This window comes from Manis pentadactyla, chromosome 2 (assembly GCF_030020395.1).
Source record: "Manis pentadactyla isolate mManPen7 chromosome 2, mManPen7.hap1, whole genome shotgun sequence".
NCBI classification, from domain to species: domain Eukaryota; kingdom Metazoa; phylum Chordata; class Mammalia; order Pholidota; family Manidae; genus Manis; species Manis pentadactyla.
In genome coordinates, this window is record NC_080020.1 from 195,881,115 (window position 1) to 195,908,079 (window position 26,965).

General features: G+C 40.6%; 1 protein-coding gene across 1 annotated transcript in view; it reads left to right on the plus strand.

Moving 5' to 3' along the window:
• Positions 1 to 26,965, plus strand: part of FSHR (follicle stimulating hormone receptor) — a 176,490-nt gene that overhangs the window by 125,475 nt on the left and 24,050 nt on the right. The gene's annotated exons all lie outside the window — the stretch shown is intronic.

Genomic DNA, 26,965 nt, shown 5'->3' on the forward strand with positions numbered 1-26,965 from the left:
ATATGAAATTATTTTATAAACTACAATGTGCTCAAAAACATTAATAAATATACTAAGTATACATAGGATGATTATTTCTTACTGACCAAAGTCTACCAGTCCACCCTCAGAAAAAGTCCAGTAAGGATTGAGCAGTGAGTTATGGTGGCCACTAAGACCTTCAGCTTTTACCTAAAGTGTTTGGCATGATTTCATAAAGAAGAGTTTGAGACATGCCTGTACATTTAATGGAAAAGTATAGAAAAGGAAAACATGATACATGCTGTCAGAAGGACTGGATTCCAGATGGGACACTGATATTTCTTAGTTAGAGAGCCAATTACCTTCTCTAAGATAAGTTTCCTTATCTGTAGGTTGAGTTGTTGTAAAAAACAAATAAGACTATGCCTGTAAAAAAACAACTTGTAAATTGCTTTTAATATACAAAGTACAAAGAACTATACAAATATAAAATTATTAGTCTTGTTACCCAGTTGGTGTCATTCACCCCTTCTTCTCTTCTTTTTCCCTCTCAAGTGCCATCCCTCCCTTCCTGCTTCTCTCCTTTTCCTCTTAGGAAAAGTCTAAGTGGGAAAGGGGATCTCAGAGCCTTCAATAACAAAACAGAAGCACCTCAGGACATGCAAAGAAATCCCCAAGGGTACCCCTATTCACAAACAATCCCATATGGCTAATAAAAAAACACTCCTGCAGAGCATAAATCCAACAAGAGAACCACCCCTTCACACACATGTTCTATAGTCCATGATAATAATAGCATGAACAATAGTGAGAAAAGTGGACTGGGAGCAGGTGAATAAGGGTGAGGAATCATTGTTTGAATCAAGAAATCCAGAATCGAACCCAATATTGGCCCACACTTTATGGACAGCGCCTTTCCTTCTTATTAACAAGGACCCTCAGCCCTTGCTCTGGGGATGAGGGCTGGGGAGCAATATGGGAGGATGTGGGCATGGAAGGCACAGTCCTAGAAGGGAAGAATGGGAACTTTGGTAGAACAGAGGGAACAAAGCCGCTGAGACTCTGGAAGAGGCTGAAATCTGTGTCGTCTGTCATCAAGGCCAGCTGCCCCTTGCGTCCTTTTCTCACTTTCAGGTGTTGAGTAGTCTCCGGTCGGCCAGTTCCAGCTGCACCCTTTCCAAAGAGGAGGTTATTATTCTCAGAACATTTGAAACTTTTTTTTCTAACTGGGGAAAGAAACAAATCTGTAAGCAGTTGGGAGGAATTGTGTCATTGTTAAAGGATCCTCCTTGATTGCTCTGAAAAAAATACATGCTTACACAAATCTACAATGTATAAAATCCTTTCACATCCACTGCCTGCTGCTCAGGAGCTTAAGAGAAAGAATTGTCCATCTTAATCCTTTTGACTTATTGTCAAGGGTGGGCCTTTCCCAGCTGCACACTCTTCCCTGGAATGTGGCACATGGTCACCCTGGGAACTGGAACAAGTCTGTACTCCAAACACACCTCTACCAGCAATATCTCTATTCAGAGATCAGACTGTGGCCTTTTGAAATATTTTCCAAACCCTTAAGTGGGACCATCTAAATTCATAGTTGGTCCTCTAATTTGAAAGATTATATCATAAAAACAAAACCCAGTTAAGCTCCCTTCCCTTTCCATGTTTATTTGTGTCTGAGCAGCAAACAGCCTTACAATCCCGCAACCAGGTAGAGGTGGGTAGCAATGATTTCAGATATTCTTTGGGATGATGAACTCCTTGCTTTAAGGCAAAGAAGAAATACAAAGTGGATGAAAGAACCCAGAGGGAACCAATAGGACTGAGTAGTTGTTTATTTCCTTAAGCCAGGATAAATGTATATAATCACAGCCACCAAAGCAGGAAATTACAAGGGCTATGGGTGCATTGCCATTTGACTTGAGCATCCTAATTGCTGCACATACACACTTAGAAATGTTCTGAAATTCTCAGTGCTGATCCCATTGCATGCTGATCATTTTGATGGCACAGAATTCAAGACAACTAGAAATCAGTGCTCTTCATCACTGCCTTAGTACTTTACTGAGGAACCTGAAGTGGTTAGAAGAAACACTCACGAATAAAGAAATGTACTTTGACTAGAAGAATATACATCAAAGGATTCGTCTGGGTGGGTATTTTTTAAGTCAGTATTATATTTGCAGGCAGTATTTCTTCACTGCTCTGCCTTCCTGGAGCTGACCTTTTGTGTATGAAAGATTATCTATTGATCTGTAAATAAGGTTTACACAATATTTTCTTGCCTTTGCATCCTGTCAATGTAATTCTCAGGCAGCTGGATGTTGCTCTTTGCTACTCATAATTTCATTTCAGTAAACCTTTCGCACAGGTGGGTGGTCCTCGCCACCAACTCACAACCATGTTCCACTCACATGTGGGGTCGTTGGGCCTCCTTAGAATGCCTGTTAATGGCAGCCATGCGTTTGCTTTCTCCAGCCGAGGATAATCCCAGGACAGTCCTCACTGAGACTCACCTCAGCAATTCAGGCTGTTCCTTCCCCACTGCTCCCCTAAGTCTCTCTCTCTCTTCTCTGCCTTCTTCTCTTGTCTAGGCTCAGATCTCAGCTCCTGCTCTTTCTTAGTTGTGTGACCTTGAGTAATTGGCTTAACTTCTCTAGTTTCAGTTTTCCTTCTGTAAACTAGAAGTAATATTGCCTACACCCCTGTAATGTTTTAAATGAAGTGCTGAGCAGAATGAGTGACATTTAGAAAATTCTTAATAAAGGTTAGCAATTCTTATTAAATTCCTGACCCCGTCATTTGCTAGCTAACGGAGACCATACAAGGGACTTCATCTCTTTGTACCTCAGTTCTCTCCTTTGCTTCAAAGAAAAGAAGAAAAATACCCACCTTCTGAGACTGCTATAAGGACTGACTGAGTGCTGATGATGGTGGTAGTGGTGGTGATCTCTCTTGCACCTTCCAGTATCTCTGAGGTTTGGAAGGCCTCTTTAACTGTGTCTTTTGGACAGAATCTACCAATCAGCATTCAAACATGGAAATAGATCATTTGTGTTTCTCAGACCAAAAAAGGTAACTTTCTTACTAAGCTTCTGACATATCCAAAAGGCCCTTCCAAACAGGCAAAACCACATTATCCTGCAGAGTTCTAATGGAGGGCTCCTAAGCCCTCCTTTTAGTGTTTATTTTCAATGCTAGTGGTCAAAGTTGTGTGCCACCTCAAAATTAATTCCAGTTCTTCACACTGCCAGCTGGTTGGATAATGCTTCCTATTTTTCTGTTGATTTACAATTTAATGCTTTTTGTCACAGTGCATTGCATTTGAACCCCACAGCAATCCAAGGAATAGGCAGAATAGTATAAGTAAATGCATTTTATAGAAGGAAGCTGGTCTTGCCTGTAGTCCCTGGTTGGGGGCTCCTCTGACAGAAACATGCAATCCCTAGGATTGGATTGGATTATTCTGATACTTCCGGTGTTCGGCAATTTTTGGCTGTCTAAAGAGGTGGGAAAAGAGCCATGCGAGAGTTCATTTTGGGAAGTTATGGCCGTCGCGTGCATAGTGGAAAGAACTGATGCCTCCTCATTTCTCCTCCATCAGTTTGGATGTGAGTTGACCAGTCAGTAAGAACTCACTGAGTCAGTCATTCAATGATAACTTATTGAGGTCATACTACATCCCAGGCTTTGCCGTTGTACAAAAGATATTTTGTTTGGGCGTACAAAAGATGACAACGCAGATGAAGCCTCTGCCCTTATGGGACTTACATTCTGGGTGGAGAGACAAACGATGTTGGACAATGTCAGGTGGAAGTACTGGTATGGTGAAAAAGAAAGCAGGAAAAGTAGGGAGTAATATTTTAGAGAAGATGGTTGGGAAAAGATGGAGGGGATGGCCTTGTAAGAGATATTGGGGACACCTATGGACAGTTTTAAACTCAAGGAGCTCAGCCTTTCGGGGAGAAACGGCCATCATCCATTAACCCCTAAAAATAACATATCTGCAGAGCTGTGTGGCACCGGTCAGAGCTGAGAGGACTGACCCAATGCTTTGAGCTGACTAGCCGGGGAAAGCTTCTTAGCTTTTAGGTAGGGAGAACTTAGCTGCAACTTGTGGAATAAACAGAATTTGGAAAGACAGAAAAGAAGGAATTTCCTGTGAGAGAAAAGGTAACTAAGCGTATAATGTAAAAGGACCATGGAGTAGGCAGAGGATGGGGAGAAACTGAGTCCCAACTAAAAAGATGTATGCTGAGGAATATGACTATATTAGGATGGATTAGGTTTGGTAAGATTGGGAAAAAAAACTAAGGTAGGGGAGTTTGGCCTAACATAGTAGTAAAGAGTAAGCTATAAGCAATTCTTGAGCAGCAGAGGGACAGGATGACAATGATTTGGAATGCAGGTTGATCCAGTAGCAGGGTATGGACTATACTCAAGGGAGACATGCTAAGGGGCAGGTGCCATAATCCAGGGATATAGGAATGGTGGCCCCTGGAGGAACAGAAAGAGATGGTTCAATGGGAGACACATTTCCTATAAAGAATCACTGGTATATGATTTACCTCTAGTTCAGACATGGATCCAAATGAACACAGTGATTTTTGCCCACTCGCCTTCAGTAACTCCCAACGCCTCCCTTCCCCCGACTGCCTCCCCTAAGCACCTCCCATACAGAATCATCCTGCAGACAGCACTCATCAAGAATTCAGACTGGGCCAGAAGTCATGTTACACAGAGGCTGCGATTATTGGGAAGAAATTATTAGCCATCTTTCTGGCTGTCAGTGTTGTAAGTATCTAAGGATGTTGTCATGACTACAGGATGTTTGAGCACAATGGCAATTATACAATTGTTTCTTTTATCAGTAATCTGCCTAGCAGAGCCAACTTTGCCTGCCATAGTCAACACTAGGAAAATATGGCCAGATTTTCCTTTTAGAACAATAAAGTTCAGGATGAGATCTCAGCCTGAGCTTGTCAGCTCCAGGAAAGCAAGGACCTTCTGTTGTCTCAGGGCCTGATCATAAAGACAACGATGTTTCATGCTGCTAACCTCTCCTCTTTATTCCTTTACCCTATTGAGTGTGCTTTCTCCTGCAAGTAACCCAGGTCTTTTCTATATGCAAGACAATTATTTAATCCATCAATGCACATCAATATGTTCAGGTTTTAGGGGGATTTGCATTTTTAAATGAGGAGCCTGGAAAAGGCCACCCAAAACCTAAGAACTGATAACAACAGACTCCCAGGCATGAGGGTTTCTGAGGAGAGAAAAGTCCTGTAAGTTCTACTCAAACAGCACATAGGTGACCATGGACTCCACCCACTTGGAGAGTCTCTGAATTTTATTTTTCACAACATACATCTTCTTATGAAGCACATGTTTCCTCACCTCATTAATTTTGAAATAAGACCTGTCTCTGGCATCACTAGAAATCATATGTAAAATCAAGTCTAGAGAGGGTTCAGAGAGAAGCAAGTCTCTGATTTACTGCATGAAGCTCAGCCTTGATTTATTCCTCATTGCTGGTCCCTCCCCCTGCAAAACGGTGATGGACATAAGTCTCAGTTTCTTTATCTGCAAAATGGAAATAATAAAATACGCTTTAAGAGCCCTCGAGTGCATGTTTTCTAAACTGTGATCTGCATGAATCTGGGGTACCCAGTATCACTGCCCATCCTGAGTCCAGCATGTGCAGACCCAGCATGAAGGGCCTTGTATAAAGGGAGAAAGTCCCTCTGCAAGATAAGAAAAGCCAGCATCTTGCAGACCACTTTATTTCCCAGGTCCAGACTCCTCTACCCCAGGTTCAAGCAGACCCTTTAAGTGCTGAGATCCTTCAAGTGTATTAAAAACTTAAACCAGCTGTAAATTACTCTTAAGTTAAGTATAACAGAAGCTCAACTCCTGGGCTACAGAAGAGTCATAGGATGCATCCCTGCACTCCCATCCCTCACACCTCACAGATGAGCGCAGCCAGCCTCAGAGGAGGCCAAGAGGCACGAGGTATGGAGATGAGGCTAAACAGGCAGACAGCACCCAGCAGCCACCAGCGCTGGCCTGGGAGGGCAAATTCCCGGCTGGACCTGCCTCAGGCAGGAAAGGCAACTCAGCATCGGAAGAGCAGCAGGCAAAGCCCCACCCCTGCAAGAATTGAACTGCTGCCTCTCCCACCACTATGGCCCCAATGTTGGGAGGTTTTAGGGTTCTTTTTGTCCTTACAGACCATTGTGGACTTCCAATTATCCCTGGGAGAGGCCACACATCATGAGATTAAAATTAACACAGGAACTCTCAGCTACCATCTCCATGAGGATGGGGCAGCCCCTGGAAGCGGGGATGGGCCAGAGGAGGCTGGGCAGGGTGACAGGCAGCAGGGGCAGGCAGAACAATGAGAGGACAGAGGGAGACGTTGGAGTGAAGTCTAGTTACCATATTCTGACACCAGGGTGGGGACCAGGGTTTCTTCATCACTGTGTCCCTAGTACATAGTAGCCCAAAAAATAGGTGTTCAACTATTCATCTTTTCTTCTAGAGGCACCTGGCTATTACCCAGATCCCTCATGCACCTGTTCTCCCCTCACTCTAATACTTGTTGAGGGACCCATTTTTCCCTGCTGCCCTCATTCATCTCATCCACATGATCTTTCACAATGTGTGTTCTTAGCTGTAAGCTAAAAACACAAGCATACAAACTTGACACCTTTTAATGGGATGGACTCACTGCTCGTAAACTCTTGACTTGTCAATCTGGGAAGATGTTGTCTTCCCTGTGGCATGGTTGCAGGAGGAATGCAGTCCAGGGGACTTACCAGCCAACCAGATCAGTTGGCTCAGGACTTGGGAGCAATGAAATGGCAGGAGATGTCACCATAAGATTTCCTATCCTCTAATCTAGAACAAGGGCTATGTCCAGCTCATTTCTGGGCCCCCCAACAGGAACAAGGTCTGCACACAGTATACCCTTAATAAAAATGTAGGCCTGGGTTTGAACCTTTCCACTGGGTAAAGAAGGGGAAGCTGTTCCTGTTTTTATTATCTTGTTGAGGGACCCATTTATTATCTTGGGGCATTACAGAGTATGAGCACTGAAGTGCATATCCTCTAAAGAAGAATATTTTCATCTTCAGCAGATACTACAAAAATGTTCTGCTGTGGTTGAACCAGCTCACCCACAGCATACACCCCACAAAGTATCTAGTTCAAGAGGTGGTGAGCCCCCCCCACATCAGTTTGGGATTCAAATGTAGCAGGGCCTGGAAGAAAGAACAGGATGTTTGGTGGATGACAAGGGAAGAAATTAGGCAGCCTCTTTCACAAAGTTCACCCAGCACAGTTTCCCTGGACAAGCACCAAACCACAGGAGCCACTTGGACATGTATTCACTCAGGCAGATGCCAAAGAAAAACTTTTCATAGGAAAGTCACAGAGCCAGGTTCCAGCCCTGGTCCTGCTTGTGAAAAACTGTAAGCAAGTAACTATTCTTCTATGAGCCTCAAGTTAAATGGAGAGAAAAAAGAATGGCCCTACCTCCTTCAAAGGCTGTTACACAGAAGGACAGGGAATGGAGAAGATGAGACAGGGCGTCTCTTTGAATATTCAAAGTAGCAATAAGTGCAAGAAATGCTAATTTTATGAGGCCTTGTTGGATAATATAGGGATGGGTAACAGGAATCATAATTTAGAAAGTACTTTCAAGTTGTATTCGTTTATATAGTCTTACAAAAGCCCTGTGAGATATTTATTACAATGGTTCCATTTTACAGATGGGAAACTTGAGATTCAGAGAGCTGACTGAATGTCCAAACTCACCAAATGGGATTAGGAAGTCATCTTGGGGCAAGAAGGACAGGGAAAGTTGTATTTATTGAACATCTACTATATGGCAAACCCTTAATTAGATATTTTTTTCATGCAATTCATTTCAGCTTCCAGTCTTACAAAACAGTGAGCCAGGTATTTTCTCCACTTTACAGATGAGGATTTTGAAACTCAGAGAGAATATAGTTGATAGTCTGAAGCCAGGAATAGATGACTCCAACCCAGTTCATCCTACTTTCCAGCACACCACAGCTGGCAGGTGTACAGGATGGATGAAACCCATATAAATGTACCCAGTGTTATGAGCACAATACTGACACGTTATTAATGTTTGCCATTTAGAACCTGTGATCATCTACTCAGGCTAAGTTGAGTGTACCTAAGAAATAGCTTTCTAAATAATTAATGTTAGAAATGAGTTGTGGGGAAGGGTGTGCAAACTGTTTAAAATATTAACTCTTCTGCGACTCCCCTATGTAATTTAAAAGTAACTGCTTGCCACAAATTGGTAGTTTGATTAAAGTTATTCTTACATCAGCATCCAAGGAGATCCCAAAAGATTGCCACTTGGCAATGCTCTGTCAGACGTGACTCTAACCCAGAGAGATCCTTAGGTTCTGAGGTCCTCATGTCGCCAATGTGGTGCAATAGGCAGAACATCCCTGAGAGGCATGGGAGCCAGAGTGCCTGGGTTCAGATCCCACTTCTTCCACTTCTGGCACTCCCATTCCTGGCTGACAAGTTAACTGAAAGCCTTTAAGCCTCGATTTCCACCTATAAAATGGAGCTAGTGACAGTATCTTCTCACAGAGTTGTGGGCAGGTTAAATGACTTCAGTACAGGTAAGGCCTTTACAGTGGTGCCTAACAGGTGGTAAAATAATTGGTAAGTATTAAGTATTATTCTTTTTGGTTCAAGTCTAGAAATTTGAGTGATTCATTTACTCTCTGTGAACATTGCTTTCTTTAGCTGTAAAATGGAAATGATAATTATGCTCATGTTAGAAACTCACTATGAAAGTCAAATGGGATAATACAAAACGTCGTCAGTCATACGTGCTACACAAATACAAGGCAAGGTCATTTTCCAGTTTTTTCCTCTTAGGAGAGAAGTCTGGGTCAGAACTGCGACCTGTATAACCAGTTCCCAGGACTTCAGTTACTTCCCAAAGAGTAGTCCTCTGGCCTAGCGCCACTTTAGCCAGCCTCTCACTTGGGCCCAAGTCAGACACTGGTTCCTGTGTCCCCTGAGCAGAAGACAGCTATGAAATTTACCATGTGGTCCCTCTTAAAGTCCCTCTCTCAACCTAAGTGAAGCAATATGCAGCTCCCACCCTTCCCCTCAGTGGGGGGATGGGAAGGGCAAATTCACTGCTGTCTCCAGAAATCTTTCTCACAAGGTCTGTACACCTGGGTTTTCATGCCCAATTTCCATGAGAGATTAAGAACTGTGTAATTGGTTTCCAGAAAGCTGGAATGTAGAGTCTCTCATACCTCAGTGTCTCAGGGAAAACTCCAGCATTAACATCCTTGTACACTGTGATCTGCCCTAGTCATGAAGGTATCCTTCAGCAAGCTCCAAAATGAAAGGACAGATAATATCAAGAACTGCGTGTAGCCTGTCACAAACTTTTTTTTTTTACATGCAGACTTGTTTTGTCAAAATTTCTCTTCAGTTAAGTTCCCTCTTGATTAAGTTTGTCATTAGAGAACATGACTTCTTTTTACTCAGACATGGTACGCGGAGAGGTTAATTGTTGAGCTAAGAGTAGGCATCCTACCTGTGACTGACATATTCCATACAACTGCAGGGAATTATTCAGAGTCCCTTGCCTTACCTCTCCAGATGTCATCTAAAGGGGACCATCCTAAAATGCCTGAAGATCCTAGTACAAATTGAACTCAGTTCTCTGAACAAGCGTGCCCTTTTACCATCGTGGGTCTGATTTTTGTGCTGTGAACTTCCTGATTTACACCATGGTGGAGGAATGGAGGGTGCTAATAGCATACCTAGAAGACTGCTTACCAACCAAGTCCTAAATGTTACCAGCATTTTCAGAGAATTAGGGTAAATCAACATACATATTTTAGCTTCTAGCAGGGCTTCCAAGATTGAACTAGAAAACACCAAAGTCAGGAGATACTCTACAATAAACAAGGAGTTCAAGGTCAATGTGTTTGTGCAAAGTTGGCACAATATTTCCTTCTACTGAAAGTTTATAATGAATAATACCATGGTAAAGACTCTGAGAATCCTGAAAGAAAAAAATTGCTTAACCTTATTAATCCAGCATTTCCCAAACTTATTTGACCATTGTAGCCTTTCATTTGTAAACAAAGCATTCATATCCTCTGGAAATAGTGTTTCTGGAGAAATGCTCAAAGTTTCTAAGTTGGAAGGCATCTTAAAGGTCACAAAATTCTACTTGCCCCTTCGATTCTGCAGCCAATTCCAATGTGTGGATTTTTCCCACACACACATGCAAGCAGTTCTCGGACACCACCTAGGTGTCCTACACTAGCCACCTGGAGATAGTATCAGATCCCACCCATTAAGGACTCAGTCCTACAAGACTGTACCCCCTTCAGATGCCAACGGCAAGTCCAGCCTATCACCTGTGTTTCTGATGACCAGCTATTGACTGGAGGTTGCAATGACCCCTTCGTTGGATCCACTTAACTTGCTAGAGTAGCTCACACAACTGAGATAGTTCACTTGCTAGCTTGCTGGCTTATTATAAAAGGATATAACTCAGGATCAGCCAGATGCAGGAGGTGCATAGTGCAAGGAATGGGGAAAGTGTTCAGAGTCTCCATGACCCTCTGCAAGCCCTCTATTCTCCCCAAATCTCCACATGTTCACCAACCGGGAAGTTCTGTGCCAGGAAGAGAGACAAAGACCAATATGAATTTCTTACTATAAAGCATAATATCACACCCCTCATAAAGAATCTTTCCACATAGTTAGTTGTATACATTTCCAGAGGTAAGGAGCCAAGTGTTTAGCAGTATAATCCATTCCTCTGTTGGGCAACTTTCATAATGAATGAGAATCAGTCATTATGGTAAGCCAGATAAGAGCAAAAACTTTAAAGTCAGAAGGATGCAGATTCAACTCCTAGCTGTGCCCTCCTTATGTGTGGCTTTGTGAAAGTTACTGGACCTCTCTCAGTGGAGCTCCTCCACTGATGTAAGGATGGCAATGATACCTATCTCCTAAGGTAGAGGAGAGAAATAAATAAAACAATCAATGTTAAGTGTTTAGTGTGGTGCCTGGTGCATAGGAAATGTTCAATAAATGTTGGCCATCATTATTATTAATCCTATACCTACTTTACAGAACATTACAACACAAATCTATTACCATTTCCAGCTGGCAACCTTTCAGATTCACAGGTTTCTCTTCCCAAGCAAAATTTCCTATGTGTTTGGTCAATAAGGTCTTGAGTTCTTACCCCATATGCAAAAAAAAAAAAAGAGAAAGACCATAGACCATATGTCCCAGAATAAGTTATTTATAAAGTAGATACATGTACAATTGTAGAATTAATGTGTGCCTTACAAAATATACACAAGAAATAATATTTCAAAGCATGAAATAAAGATAAATAGTATGTTTTTATATTTACATCTTGTCTTATTACATATTTCATATGGCATAAAAAGCCTATCTTGCTCTCCTTACATATATTATAATAATAATATCCTAGCGAAAGCAATGTCAAAGAATGTATTCATTTTTTTAATCTTTAGTTTAACACTGAGAAAAGCAATTTATAGGTCATATCAATCCTCGATTTCAATGCTGTCAAAGCTGAGAACAAAACTTTATGAAAATAAGTAGATCTAACAGGAGGCCTAGAGCTGCACTTGAGTCATCACACTTAGTGTTCAACCCTATATTTTAGGCAAATATTTTTATGAAATGCAGAAAAAAGTAAATTTTCTTCCCTAATGTCAATCAGATGTCCTTATAAACCTGAAATATGTTGCATTTTTATATTTCTAATGGAAGTGTTCAAAACCAATGGAAAACCTTACACAGGTTAGAAAGTTGAATTTCCTTGTTTTGAAAATACACAATATGAGAGTTTTCATAAAGGATGACATGTCTCATTGTCAGCAATAAATTAACCATTTCCATGCATTTTTTACCAAATTCTCTCCATAGAAGAGCTTTCAAATGCCACTGCCTTCCTCCTCATTTTTAATATCTCAGAAGCAGCAGGAAGAAATTAGAGAAGGGGCAGGAGGAATCTGAGAACGTTAGCTGTGTCTTGCAGTGGCTGCAGCAGCATAAGGAGTTTCAGGCAGCTGGTAACAGACCAGCCTTCTCAGGCATCATGGAGGATCCACAGGACAATAGGGATCCAGACATGGAAACATTTTAGTACGCAAGAGAACTGGGGAGGAGTAAGACATGGTCCAGGTCCCAGGGGACCCAGGAAATCAGAAAGGGTCTCAATTATGGTAACCGGAATAAAGCCTAGAGGATCAACAATAGCATTGCCTGGACATAGTGCCAAGGTTTCCTGTAAGGTAAATCTTGCAATTTCCCCTGGTAAAAGATAAAGGATCTGAGTCCTAGAGACTTCAACTAACCCCTTAAAGCCATACATCTTAAAAAGTGGTACAGTCAGAACTTGAACCCAGATCCTCTAGCACCAGAACTGCTAGTTTTGAAGCTATGCTACAAGCCTTGACAGCCTGCCTGTACAAAATACGATATTAGGTCAAAATAGAATCTTCAGCCAGGCTAACAGGGCTGAGCTTTTCAAAAAATCCTGCCCCTGGGCTCATTAAATTCCCCCCGAATGCTAACGAGTTGGTTTCCATGGAGACAGAGGCAAGTTTAAACTGAATATGAGTAAAATAGTCCCAGTTCTGAAGTCATGAAATTAGGGAGACAGGAAACCAGCCTCTCCTACTGTCTCTTATAATTCCTTATACAAAATCATTTCACAGAAAGAGAAATGGAGGCTCTGAAAAGGCAAGTAAACTGCTCAGTATCATCAGCTAGTAAGAGGGAAGGCAATTCCAAGGTGCCTGATCTTAAAACTGAGGCCCTTTCCATTGTACCACAGCTTCTTAGACATACTCCTGTCTAACTCCAAGATTGTATGATTGCACACCTAGCCAAATCTTTACTTAATGATTTGGAAAGTACATATTATCATCTTTTATAATGGTGTATGTAGAAATGAAAATTCCCAGTCAATAAGGATCCATAGTTAATAAGAAATTTCAATATCAGCGAGCCCCATAAGGTAAAGAGTCTCTTCATAGGTTAATTAAAGTCTACTCTTCTCTTTATCCATCATTGGATAACTAACTACTTCTAGAGTGGTCAGGAGGAAGGAGTTCATTTTGTCTAGGAGACTACAAAATATAATCTAAAATGTAAAAAAAATAAGAAAAAGACTCAAATTAGGTATAAATTCTCTATCATGGGAAACAAACTGGAAGGTAAAAAAAAAGGAGTTCAAGTTCAAATTCTCAACCTTGGCTACTAGGAAATGTACTTTGGCAAATATGATAGACCCCCTAACCTGGACTCACAAATGGCAGCATCCCCTACCTAAGTCAGATTTGCCTAAAGCATCTCAAAGAGCCCCGGTATGCACTCCGTTTCTGCCTTAGTTCACAAACTATAACAACTAGTTCACACGGTCTCATCACTCCCTGCCAGGGTGGATTTTGGATGGAACAGAAATAAAAAGTTACATTAACTTGTGTGATGAGGGATGTCTTGTCCCTTCTGACTTTGCTCAGTGAAGGGGGTTATGTAGTATATTCTCAAGAACCACACTTCAGCTCCTCCTGACAACCACTATGACATCTTTAGGTTATGGGATGGTGAAAACAAAAAGGCCACCTCTGCGCAGGGTGTATCCAGTCTTACTTCCCCATTTGGCACCTAAAAACGTGATTGGCTTCCAATCACTTATTCATCAAGCCCACACTTCTTTATCTAGTTTTAAAGGTTCTTGAGAACCTTCTCTCTCCCTCTTAGTTCTTCCTCTGTGCCCCATCTCCTGCACCCCTTCTGTGGTTTAGCTATACACACTCACTTATTCAGTTCAGGCCAGTAAGCTCTGTTCTCTCCAGGAATCTGGCTTGCCCTCCTTCCTATAAAAAGTGCTCCATGACTATTCCACATTGCTCTCCCATCCTCTGAGCTCTCGAGACATTGACAGTCAATAGAGTTTAGCACTAGACCATTCTGAGTATTTCACCTGAACTAGTCTCAACTCCCCCATTCATCTGCAAGCTTCCTGAAGACAGGGTATGGTCTTTGGCATCCTCTCTTGGATGGGACAGAGGTTGTATGGAAGGAAGGCATTTAAGTCCAATGCAATGCAAGTAAGCACACACACTGTTAATGTAAGAAAAAACAATCCACCAGCACTCTTGAAGATTAATGAAAGAACTAATCATGCTTAGGACAATGAGCCTTAGAGCTGTGGGGTTACCTGCTTATAAAATGTAAGTGTATTATCTTGTTAGGTCATAGGACATAATGGAACTGTTTCCCAACAACTGAAGAGACTTCAGTAAATTCATCCTGACAGAAGGTGTGCCCATTTTCATTAGTGTAACCTAAAGGTTAGGACAGTCAGGTATGAAAGGTATTAACACCAGCTCAAAATATAAAACTGATTGTTGGAAGGGTAGAATGGCAGGCCAGTTACTTTTCTTTAGAAGATCCTTAAGATTTGAAGAACTTAAATTTGCTGACATTTTACCCTTAAGCCTTTTCCTGTGTTTGATACTAAATCATGGTTGAGTGAATCAAAATAATTTTGCAGCCAAAGGTCATTTAACCAAAGCAAACCCATTGAGACACAGAACTCCTAGCTGATTACCCACTTCCAGCTTCCATCAGACATGAATTTATTGACCAAAGGGGAAAAATGAATTGAAAACTAAGTGTTCACTGAACTCCATTTCCTGAGTTATCTTGGGGTTATGAAGAGTCAGCTATAGAGTTATCACCAATAATCCATCTCACTAGATGGTCACTATATCTTTTTAAATGTCTTAAGCTTAGCACTACTGGAATAATTCTAGCCATTTTTGCTGAGAGTTTTCTTTTCTATAGAAACTAAAGACTTCAAAGTGTTTCTACGGACATATATGGATATCACATAAGTACAGTGGCTTTGGAAATTCATGTTATTGATATTAAATAAGGTACTAGTACCATTTTCATTGATAATCATACATTCTTCTCTCCTTCAATTATATAAAATTTTTTCTCATTCGATAAGAGAGCCAGGTTGCTATCCATATGTCAAACCCATTAAGTGTGATAAACACAGGTAGTGAATGTTTCTATTTTTGTGCTCATCTCTTCACAGCACATAGCACATTGCTTGGCCTGAAAAATAGCAAGCACATTATATGTGCCACCAGTGTGCAAACATTGAGTTTTCAGGAAAAAAGGGATTTCTTCCCTCATGCCATTCACAATTTGAAAAAACAGACATTGAATAAGTAAACACAAAGTAATGTATAATTCAGAATTTTGACCAGGGTTAAAAAGACAAAGTTCTAAAAAAGGATAAAATTACACTGGGAAAAAATCAAGGGACTTAATTTAGATTAGCAGCCAAGGAACTTTCTTTGAAGAAATGGCATGTGTAACTGAACCATGAGGGATAAGCTGAGGTTGGCCAAGTGAGGAATGGGTGGTGAGCTTTCCAGATAGAGCATGTGCAAATACTCAGAGATGATCTGAGAGAAAGTCACTGGTGCTGAAGAGTACTGGGGGAATGGCATGAGATGAGGGTATAAGAGTGGGCAGGAAGGAGCATAGATTTCAGTACGGGAAGGAATTAAAGAAAAATAATAAGCAATCTGATTTATATTTCTTAAAAGAATGCTCTGTGTGCTGTATGAAGAATGGGTTAGAAAAGGACAAGATTAAATGTATGGAATGCAGGAGACTATTGCAGAAATCTAGAGGAAAGATAATGATGGCTGGTTCTAGAATGGTGCCACAGATGAAAGAAGTTGTATGGAATTGGGAAATATTTTGGAACCTAAGAGGACTTTGAGATGGATTGGATGTTGTGGGGAGAGGGTGAAGAAGCCCAGTTAACTGTCCCATTTCCAACAATTGATAGATGGGAGGGCTATTTAAGAGGAGGAATTGAGGGAAAGCTGTTTGGTAGCAGTGATCAAGGGGACAAGTTTAGCTTCCTATGTCAAGGAGACATTCAGAAGGATATGTGAACTTCAGCTAGAGACAGACTGAATAGGTCAGAAGTGAACTGTGATTCTAGGAGCTGTCACCACATTGCTGGTACTTAAAGCCTGGGAAATGAGATCTTCCCAGCACGATTACAGAGAATGAAGACAAAAGGTTCAGGGTAGAGATAGAGGAGGGGAGTCAACAACACAAAGCTCAGAAGGACTTAGAGAAAGAGGAGGAATTACAGAGGAGTGCGATACGACAGACACCAATAGAAGGGAGAGACTAGCAAGTGGACTGATTTTTCCTGAAAGATCTAAAAAATGATAATTAAAATTATTCATAATTTTACTAGTTGTGGGTTGATGGATTTGGGCATGACAAAAGTAGTTTTGGTGTCGAGATGAAGAGAGATATAAGAAAATGGGATATAAGAAAATGAAGAGAGCATTTGTAGACAACTCTTTCTAGAATTTTACTGTAAAAGAAGAAAGGGAAAAAAGGCTGGGCAGCAACTAGAGACAGACTTGGAGTAAAGGGAGAAAGGAGCCATCAGTTAATCTATGTAAAATGTGAAATTCAGCACAGGTTGTTATCTGTCTTAGCCTAGGTTCTCCAAAATATGTCTGAGTGAATCCCTACATGCAAGTAATTTATTTTTACATCCAAACCCAAAGAAAGAGATTGGATGCCTGAGAAGAAAAAAATAAGAAAAGACAGAAAGCCAACTCAAGAATGTATTATCAGCTGATCACCACCAAGAAATTGGGGATTATGCTAGAGCCCCTCTAAGATGTCACTTAGAATATATTCGGAATTGTTCACCCATAGAATTGAAGAGAGTTCACCATTAGTCAAGAGTTGCCCTCTGGGGTGCTCACTCACTTGCACTTCCCAATTTGCACATGCCTCAGAATGGCTGAGCAGATTCCTGTAAGTGTCCCACTCAGAGATGGCAGAGAAGTCCAGGACAGAAAACGAGAGACACCTAATACAGCTGAGACCAGTGTCTGCCAAATTAAATCTGCATGTAATTGGTTGCTATGGTAACAGCTAGAGTAAAAGATGGGTCAAAAGGATGTGCAGCACGGCACACAAGTGTCTGATATAATGTCTATCTTACTATTCATGCACTCCCCATTCTTTCCAGTCTGGAGAGATGAAATACCTTGTGTCTAGTTCATGCTAGAATTGGCATGTAGGTTCAACTGATTCCTGACCTCCAGACTTTCCTGCTTCTATTTAAGATTAATTACTCCAGGTAGCAGTGATGTATAACAGGTAAACTAACTAAATAAGGGTTTTCATATATTCTGAATGACAGAAGCAAGAAATGTCTTAGAAACATCAACCGATTAACCCAATATTTTATGGGTACATACTGTATTCCAAATCTGCACACAGTAGTATAGACTCTCAGGTAATATTAAATATGGTTCTTGCTTTGATATCTACTTAAGAGAATACAGTATAGACACATGGAAAGAGATCGAAAAATAGTAGAAGGCTTTATATGATTAAGTATCAAATGTGGAAAAGAACTATGTCAAGCTAGCAGATACTTAGTTATGGCAATGTTCCTATTGGGGATGAGTAAAATCTCAGAGATTATGGAAAACAACCATAAAAACTATTCGTTTTTGTAGAAGCTTCAAGCTTCAAATGTTAACAGAAGCTATCTCTAGGTAATGAAACTAGGTGATTTTTATTTCCTTCTGCCAGTGTTTCCATATTTTCCATAATTCCCTCAATAGTATGTATTACTTTTATATTCAAAGAATATATGTTTTTAAATAACCAAAGGATGGAGAGCAATTAGGACTCTCATACATTGCTGGCAGGAATGCATAATGGTAGAGCCACTTTGGAAAACAGTTTGGCAGTTTCTAACATAGTTAAAACATACACTTACGAGGGGGCGGAAGATGGCGGCGTGAGTAGAGCAGCGGAAATCTCCTCCCAAAACAACATATATCTATGAAAATATAACAAAGACAACCCTTAATAGAATAAAGACCAGAGGACACAGGACAATATCCAGACCACATCCACACCTGAGAGAACCCAGCGCCTCGCGAAGGGGGTAAGATACAAGCCCCGGCCCCGCGGGAGCCGAGCGCCCCTCCCCCCAGCTCCCGGCGGGAGAAGAGCAGGCAGAGCGGGAGGGAGACGGAGCCCAGGACTGCCGAACACCCAGCCCCAGCCATCCGGGCCAGAGTGCAGGGCCCTCGATACTGGGAAAACAGGGCAGCAACAACAGTGAGCAGGCACTGGAGGCTGGGCGACAGAGGACATAAGAAAAGCGCGCGACCATTTTTTTTTTTTGCTTTTTTGCTGCTTTGTTTTGGCGAGCGCTTTTTGGAAGTCTTAAAGGGACAGGGACCCCAATATTAGGGAAACAGGGCAGAAAGACCGGTGAGCAGAGGCCTGAGGCTGGCACCGGAGAATAAAGAAAAACGAACGACCACCTTTTTTTTTTTTTTTAATTAAAAATTTTTTTTTTTTTTAATTAAAAAAAATTTTTTTTCTTGTTTTTTTTTGTGGTCGTTGTTTTGTTTTGGCGGGTGCTTTTTGGAAGTCTTAAAGGGGCAGGGCGGGTCACTTAATCCAGAGGTAGGGAATCCGGGGTCTCTGGGCACCCTAACCCCTGGGCTCCAGGGAGCAGGGAGGCCCCTTACGGAGATAAATAGCCTCCCAGCAGCTCCTGCTCCAACGCGACTCCACCATTTTGGAGTAGCTGCCTGAGCCAGGCCACGCCCACAGCAACAGCGGAGATTAACTCCATAGCAGCCGGGCAGGAAGCAGAAACCCTGTCTGCGCGCAGCTGCGCAGCACAAGCCACTAGAGGCCGCTGTTCTCCCAGGAGAGGAGGGCCACAAACCAACAAGAAAGGAAGTCCTTCCAGCCGTCACTCGTCCCAGTTCTGCAGACTATTCCTATCACCATGAAAAGGCAAAGCTACAGGCAGACAAAGATCACAGAGACAACACCAGAGAAGGAGACAGACCTAACCAGTCTTCCTGACAAAGAATTCAAAATAAGAATCATAAACATGCTGACAGAGATGCAGAGAAATACGCAAGAAAAATGGGATGAAGTCCGGAAAGAGATCACAGATGCCAGAAAGGAGATCGCAGAAATGAAACAAACTCTGGAAGGGTTTATAAGCAGAATGGATAGAATGCAAGAGGCCATTGATGGAATTGAAATCAGAGAACAGGAACGCATAGAAGCTGACATAGAGAGAGACAAAAGGATCTCCAGGAATGAAACAATATTAAGAGAACTGTGTGACCAATCTAAAAGGAGCAATATCCGTATTATAGGGGTCCCAGAAGAAGAAGAGAGAGGCAAAGAGATGGAAAGTATCTTAGAAGAAATAATTGCTGAAAACTTCCCCACACTGGGGGAGGAAGTAATCAAACAGACCACGGAAATACACAGAACCCCCAACAGAAAGGATCCAAGAAGGGCAACACCAAGACACATAATAATTAAAATGGCAAAGATCAAGGACAAGGAAAGAGTGTTAAAGGCGGCTAGAGAGAAAAAGGTCACCTATAAAGGGAAACCCATCAGGCTAACGTCAGATTTCTCAACAGAAACCCTACAGGCCAGAAGAGAATGGCATGATATATTTAATACAATGAAACAGAAGGGCCTTGAACCAAGGATACTGTATCCAGCACGACTATCATTCAAATATGACGGTGGGATTAAACAATTCCCAGACAAACAAAAGCTGAGGGAATTTGCTTTCCACAAACCACCTCTACAGAACATCTTACAGGGACTGCTCTAGATGGGAGCACTCCTAGAAAGAGCACAGCACAAAACACCCAACATATGAAGAATCGAGGAGGAGGAACAAGAAGGGAGAGAAGAAAAGAATCTCCAGATAGTGTATATAACAGCTCAATAAGCGAGCTAAGTTAGGCAGTAAGATACTAAAGAGGCTAACCTTGAACCTTTGGTAACCACGAATTTAAAGCCTGCAATGGCAATAAGTACATATCTTTCAATAGTCACCCTAAATGTTAATGGGTTGAATGCACCAATCAAAAGACACAGAGTAACAGAATGGATAAAAAAGCAAGACCCATCTATATGCTGCTTACAAGAAACTCACCTCAAACCCAAAGACATGTACAGACTAAAAGTCAAGGGATGGAAAAACATATTTCAAGCAAACAACAGTGAGAAGAAAGCAGGGGTTGCAGTACTAATATCAGACAAAATAGACTTCAAAACAAAGAAAGTAACAAGAGATAAAGAAGGACACTACATAATGATAAAGGGCTCAGTCAAACAAGAGGATATAACCATTCTAAATATATATGCACCCAACACAGGAGCACCAGCATACGTGAAACAAATACTAACAGAACTAAAGGGGGATATAGACTGCAATGCATTCATTCTAGGAGACTTCAACACACCACTCACCCCAAAGGATAGATCCACTGGGCAGAAAATAAGTAAGGACACGGAAGCACTGAACAACACAGTAGAGCAGATGGACCTAATAGACATCTATAGAACTCTACATCCAAAAGCAGCGGGATATACATTCTTCTCAAGTGCACATGGAACATTCTCCAGAATAGACCACATACTAGGCCACAAAAAGAGCCTCAGAAAATTCCAAAAGATTGAAATCCTACCAACCAACTTTTCAGACCACAAAGGCATAAAACTAGAAATAAACTGTACAAAGAAAGCAAAGAGGCTCACAAACACATGGAGGCTTAACAACACGCTCCTAAATAATCAATGGATCAATGACCAAATCAAAATGGAGATCCAGCAATATATGGAAACAAATGACAACAACAACACTAAGCCCCAACTTCTGTGTGACACAGCAAAAGCAGTCTTAAGAGGAAAGTATATAGCAATCCAAGCATATTTAAAAAAGGAAGAGCAATCCCAAATGAATGGTCTAATGTCACAATTATCGAAATTGGAAAAAGAAGAACAGATGAGGCCTAAGGTCAGCAGAAGGAGGGACATAATAAAGATCAGAGAAGAAATAAATAAAATTGAGAAGAATAAAACAATAGCAAAAATCAATGAAACCAAGAGCTGGTTCTTCGAGAAAATAAACAAAATAGATAAGCCTCTAGCCAGACTTATTAAGAAGAAAAGAGAATCAACACAAATCAACAGTATCAGAAACGAGAAAGGAAAAATCACGACGGACCCCACAGAAATGCAAAGAATTATTGGAGAATACTATGAAAACCTATATGCTAACAAGCTGGGAAACCTAGGAGAAATGGACAACTTCCTAGAAAAATATAACCTTCCAAGATTGACCCAGGAAGAAACAGAAAATCTAAACAGACCAATTACCAGCAACGAAATTGAAGAGGTAATCAAAAAACTACCAAAGAACAAAACCCCCGGGCCAGATGGATTTACCTCGGAATTTTATCAGACATACAGGGAAGACATAATACCCATTCTCCTTAAAGTTTTCCAAAAAATAGAGGAGGAGGGGATACTCCCAAACTCATTCTATGAAGCTAACATCACCCTAATACCAAAACCAGGCAAAGACCCCACCAAAAAAGAAAACTACAGACCAATATCCCTGATGAACGTAGATGCAAAAATACTCAACAAAATATTAGCAAACCGAATTCAAAAATACATCAAAAGGATCACACACCATGACCAAGTGGGATTCATCCCAGGGATGCAAGGATGGTACAACATTCGAAAGTCCATCAACATCATCCACCACATCAACAAAAAGAAAGACAAAAACCACATGATCATCTCCATAGATGCTGAAAAAGCATTTGACAAAGTTCAACATCCATTCATGTTAAAAACTCTCAGCAAAATGGGAATAGAGGGCAAGTACCTCAACATAATAAAGGCCATCTATGATAAACCCACAGCCAACATTATATTGAACAGCGAGAAGCTGAAAGCATTTCCTCTGAGATCGGGAACTAGACAGGGATGCCCACTCTCTCCACTGTTATTTAACATAGTACTGGAGGTCCTAGCCACGGCAATCAGACAAAATAAAGAAATACAAGGAATCCAGATTGGTAAAGAAGAAGTTAAACTGTCACTATTTGCAGATGACATGATACTGTACATAAAAAACCCTAAAGACTCCACCCCAAAACTACTAGAACTGATATCGGAATACAGCAAAGTTGCAGGATACAAAATCAACACACAGAAATCTGTGGCTTTCCTATATACTAACAATGAACCAACAGAAAGAGAAATCAGGAAAACAACTCCATTCACAATTGCATCAAAAAAAATAAAATACCTAGGAATAAACCTAACCAAAGAAGTGAAAGACTTATACTCTGAAAACTACAAGTCACTCTTAAGAGAAATTAAAGGGGACACTAACAGATGGAAACTCATCCCATGCTCGTGGCTAGGAAGAATTAATATCGTTAAAATGGCCATCCTGCCCAAAGCAATATACAGATTTGATGCAATCCCTATGAAACTACCAGCAACATTCTTCAATGAACTGGAACAAACAATTCAAAAATTCATATGGAAACACCAAAGACCCCGAATAGCCAAAGCAATCCTGAGAAAGAAGAATAAAGTAGGGGGGATCTCACTCCCCAACTTCAAGCTCTACTATAAAGCCATAGTAATCAAGACAATTTGGTACTGGCACAAGAGCAGAGCCACAGACCAATGGAACAGACTAGAGAATCCAGACATTAACCCAGACATATATGGTCAATTAATATTTGATAAAGGAGCCATGGACATACAATGGCGAAATGACAGTCTCTTCAACAGGTGGTGCTGGCAAAACTGGACAGCTACATGTAGGAGAATGAAACTGGACCATTGTCTAACCCCATATACAAAAGTAAACTCAAAATGGATCAAAGACCTGAATGTAAGCCATGAAACCATTAAACTCTTGGAAGAAAACATAGGCGAAAACCTCTTAGACATAAACATGAGTGACCTCTTCTTGAACATATCTCCCCGGGCAAGGAAAACAACAGCAAAAATGAGTAAGTGGGACTATATTAAGCTGAAAAGCTTCTGTACAGCAAAAGACACCATCAATAGAACAAGAAGGATCCCTACAGTATGGGAGAATATATTTGAAAATGACACATCCGATAAAGGCTTGACGTCCAGAATATATAAGGAGCTCTCACGCCTCAACAAACAAAAAACAAATAACCCAATTAAAAAATGGGCAGAGGAACTGAACAGACAGTTCTCCAAAAAAGAAATACAGATGGCCAACAGACACATGAAAAGATGCTCCACATCGCTAATTATCAGAGAAATGCAAATTAAAACTACAATGAGGTATCACCTCACACCAGTAAGGATGGCTGCCATCCAAAAGACAAACAACAACAAATGTTGGCGAGGCTGTGGAGAAAGGGGAACCCTCCTACACTGCTGGTGGGAATGTAAGTTAGTTCAACCATTGTGGAAAGCAGTATGGAGGTACATCAAAATGCTCAAAACAGACTTACCATTTGACCCAGGAATTGCACTCCTAGGAATTTACCCTAAGAATGCAGCAATCAAGTTTGAGAAAGACAGATGCACCCCTATGTTTATTGCAGCACTATTTACAATAGCCAAGAATTGGAAGCAACCTAAATGTCCATCAATAGATGAATGGATAAAGAAGATGTGGTACATATACACAATGGAATACTACTCAGCTATAAGAAAAGGGCAAATCCAATCATTTGCAGCAACATGGATGGAGCTGGAGGGTATTATGCTCAGTGAAACAAGCCAAGCGGAGAAAGAGAAATACCAAATGATTTCACTTATCTGTGGAATATAAGAACAAAGGAAAAACTGAAGGAACAAAACAGCAGCAGAATCACAGAACTCAAGAATGGACTAACAGGTACCAAAGGGAAAGGGACTGGGGAGGATGGGTGGGTAGGGAGGGATAAGGGGGGGAGAAGTAGGGGGGTATTAAGATTAACATGCATGGGGGGGTAGGAGAAAAGGGAGGGCTGTACAACACAGAGAAGGCAAGTAGTGATTCTACAACATTTTGCTATGCTGATGGACAGTGACTGTAAAGGGGTTTATAGGGGAGACCTGGTATAGGGGAGAGCCTAGTAAACATAATATTCGTCATGTAAGTGTAGATTAGTGATAGCAAATAAAAAAAAAAAAAAAGGGCAGTTCCTGTGTGGTAACCTCCAACGAGTTCTACACAAGGGTATAAAGGGCATACAAAAGTGTAGGCAAAGGGTCTGTTTGTGTTTACACAGAGGATCAAAGCCTAATTCGGCTACCCCGAAAATGAACTAAGATACGATATGAAAAAGAACTTCCAACATCTGCACTCCCTGGAAGACTCATGCCAGAAGATGATCATCAAAAAACCCCAACAAAGATCCACGCACTGCTACAGCTGTAGATGCACTCATCCCACCAGTTCCTGGACTTGCCATGGGAATGAGGAAGGAGATATCTAAGCTGGCCTGTGCATACAGTAAAACACCAAAATTGGACTGGATCTATACTGTTGGAACTCAACCAAGAATTTGGAGAAGTGCAAATTGTAGCGCTCCAAAGTCTTACAACTACAAACTATTTATTGTTAAAAGAACATATGGCATGTGAACAGTCCCCAGGAATGGGTTGTTTTAATTTGTCTGATTTCTCTCAGACTGTTCAAGTTCATTTGGACAATATCCACCATATCATAGATAAGTTTTCACAAATGCCTAAGGTGCCTAACTGGTTTTCTTGGTTTCACTGCAGATGGCTGGTAATTACAGATATGCCTTGGTTATGTAACTATACTCCTATTATGTTAATGTGTGTGTGCAATTTAAGTAGTAGCTTAAAACCTATACATGCTGAAGTTACTCTACAAGAAGATATATCAAAGAAATAATCAATCTTCCCATGTTTTCTTCCGCCTGCTACTTCTATAGCTTTTCTTCTTCCTTCCTAATTACAACCCTTAAATAGAATTCGTGCCTCATATCAAATTTACCGAGTATCATAATTCTTCCAAGTGGTAAAGATACCTCAAGACAAATGCTGGGCATAGAAGCCACAGGGCATAAATATGCAAAGAAGTAAAAAGCTAACTTTTTCAAACAATAAGGCTTCTCTCTCACTTACCAACTTCACATTTCCCTGTATGGCCCCGGAAGATGACTGGTTAGCCAGAGACGGGTAAGATTCCTCAAGGGAGGAACAACCTAAGACAGGCACAGTCGCAGGGGGGCCATCAGGTGAGAAATTGGGGATCAACAGAGGTGAGGCTTAGAACCTCACCCCCCCGTTCTGAGAGAAATCTTCTGCATACGTGGATGTTTTATTGCCCTTGTCTAGCTTGGATTAACACATAGTCTACAGGCACACACCTGATCATCTACATGTGCTCTCTTACAACACTAAACTATGTTTTCTACCTTTATCTTGTATCTACCTACCACTTCAGCATTTTATTAAAAATAATAATAATAAAGAGAGAAATGTGGTATCCACATATAAATCAAGTATAAAAACCAAATGAGTATTCATATTTGAACTGACTGTTTATAGTTCATAATGCATGAGCAAAACCGAAAGTTTCTGTGATGACTGCCCTTGTACTGTTCACTATGTAACTTATTCATTATGTAAGAATTTGTTCTACATGTAAAAACTTGTTTGTTATGCCTCAGAAGATTGGAGACTGACAAAAATTAGGCTTGGGGTGGAATAATGATTGTGCATTGAGCATTGACTCCCCTATACAGAATTTTATTGTCGTTAACAACCATTTGATCAATAAATATGAGAGATGCCCTCACAAAAAAAAAAAAAAAAAAAAAAAAAAGGACAGACTTCCAATGGTAAAATAAGTTAGTAACCAGGATGTAATGTATAGCATAAGGAATATAGTCAAGATATTGTAACAGCTTGGTAGGGTGATAGCTGGAACCTAGAATTATGTATATAAATGTTCTACCACTGTGTTGTACACTTGAAACTCATGTAATGTAATACTGTGTGTCAACTACCCTTCAATAAAAAATAATTATTAAAAAAAAAAAAAAAAAAAAAAAACATACACTTACTGTATGACCCAGCAATTCCACTTCTAGGTGTTTATCCAAGAGAAAGAAAAAACATCCTCTCCACCCGTCAGTCTCACACACACAAACACACACAGAACACACAAATATTTAAAGCAGGTTTTTTTTTTAATAATCACAAGAACTGGAAACCTACACATATTTCAACTAGTGTACGAATAAAAATGGTATATTCATGCAATGGAATACTATTCAGCAATTAAAAATGAATTACAAATAGACACAACAACATGGAAGAATCTCAAATGTATTATATTGTGTGAAAATAGCCAGATTCAAAGGATTGCGTAATAAGTGATTATGCAATATGACATTTTATTAAAGTCAAAATTTAGGAACAGAAACTTATCAGTGGTTGGTAGGTACAGAAGTTAAAAGGAGAGATTAACTACAAGGGGCAAACACAACGTAATTTGGAGGGTGATGGAACTGTTCTGTATCTTTGAACATGCTGGTGATTACACAGCTCTGTCTTATCTCCGATCACACCAGAGTCAATTTTTCTGTGCGTAAATTTTTAAAAGTAACAACAAATACTCAAAAACAAAAAAAGCAAGCACATTAACAACCCCTTCTTCCTCTACTCCCAAAATAGAGACCATCTCAAGGGCTGTTCAAAACATTAAAAAAATATAAAAAATTGATCAACCTGGGTTTTATATGCATTGTTTTTGGATCATGTTGAATTATCTTTAAAAAAAAAAGTGTGCATTGTAGCATACTAACCCCTTTGTACCCAAAGTATAATTTTCTTTTCTCTAAAATAAAATAAAATCAAGGTTTCCTGTAAAGTAAATCTTGTAATTTCCCCAAGCAAAAGATAAAGGATCTGATAGCTTACTAGACCCTGGTTAGAGCCTTAAAATAGAAAACATAGGCATGATTTGGGT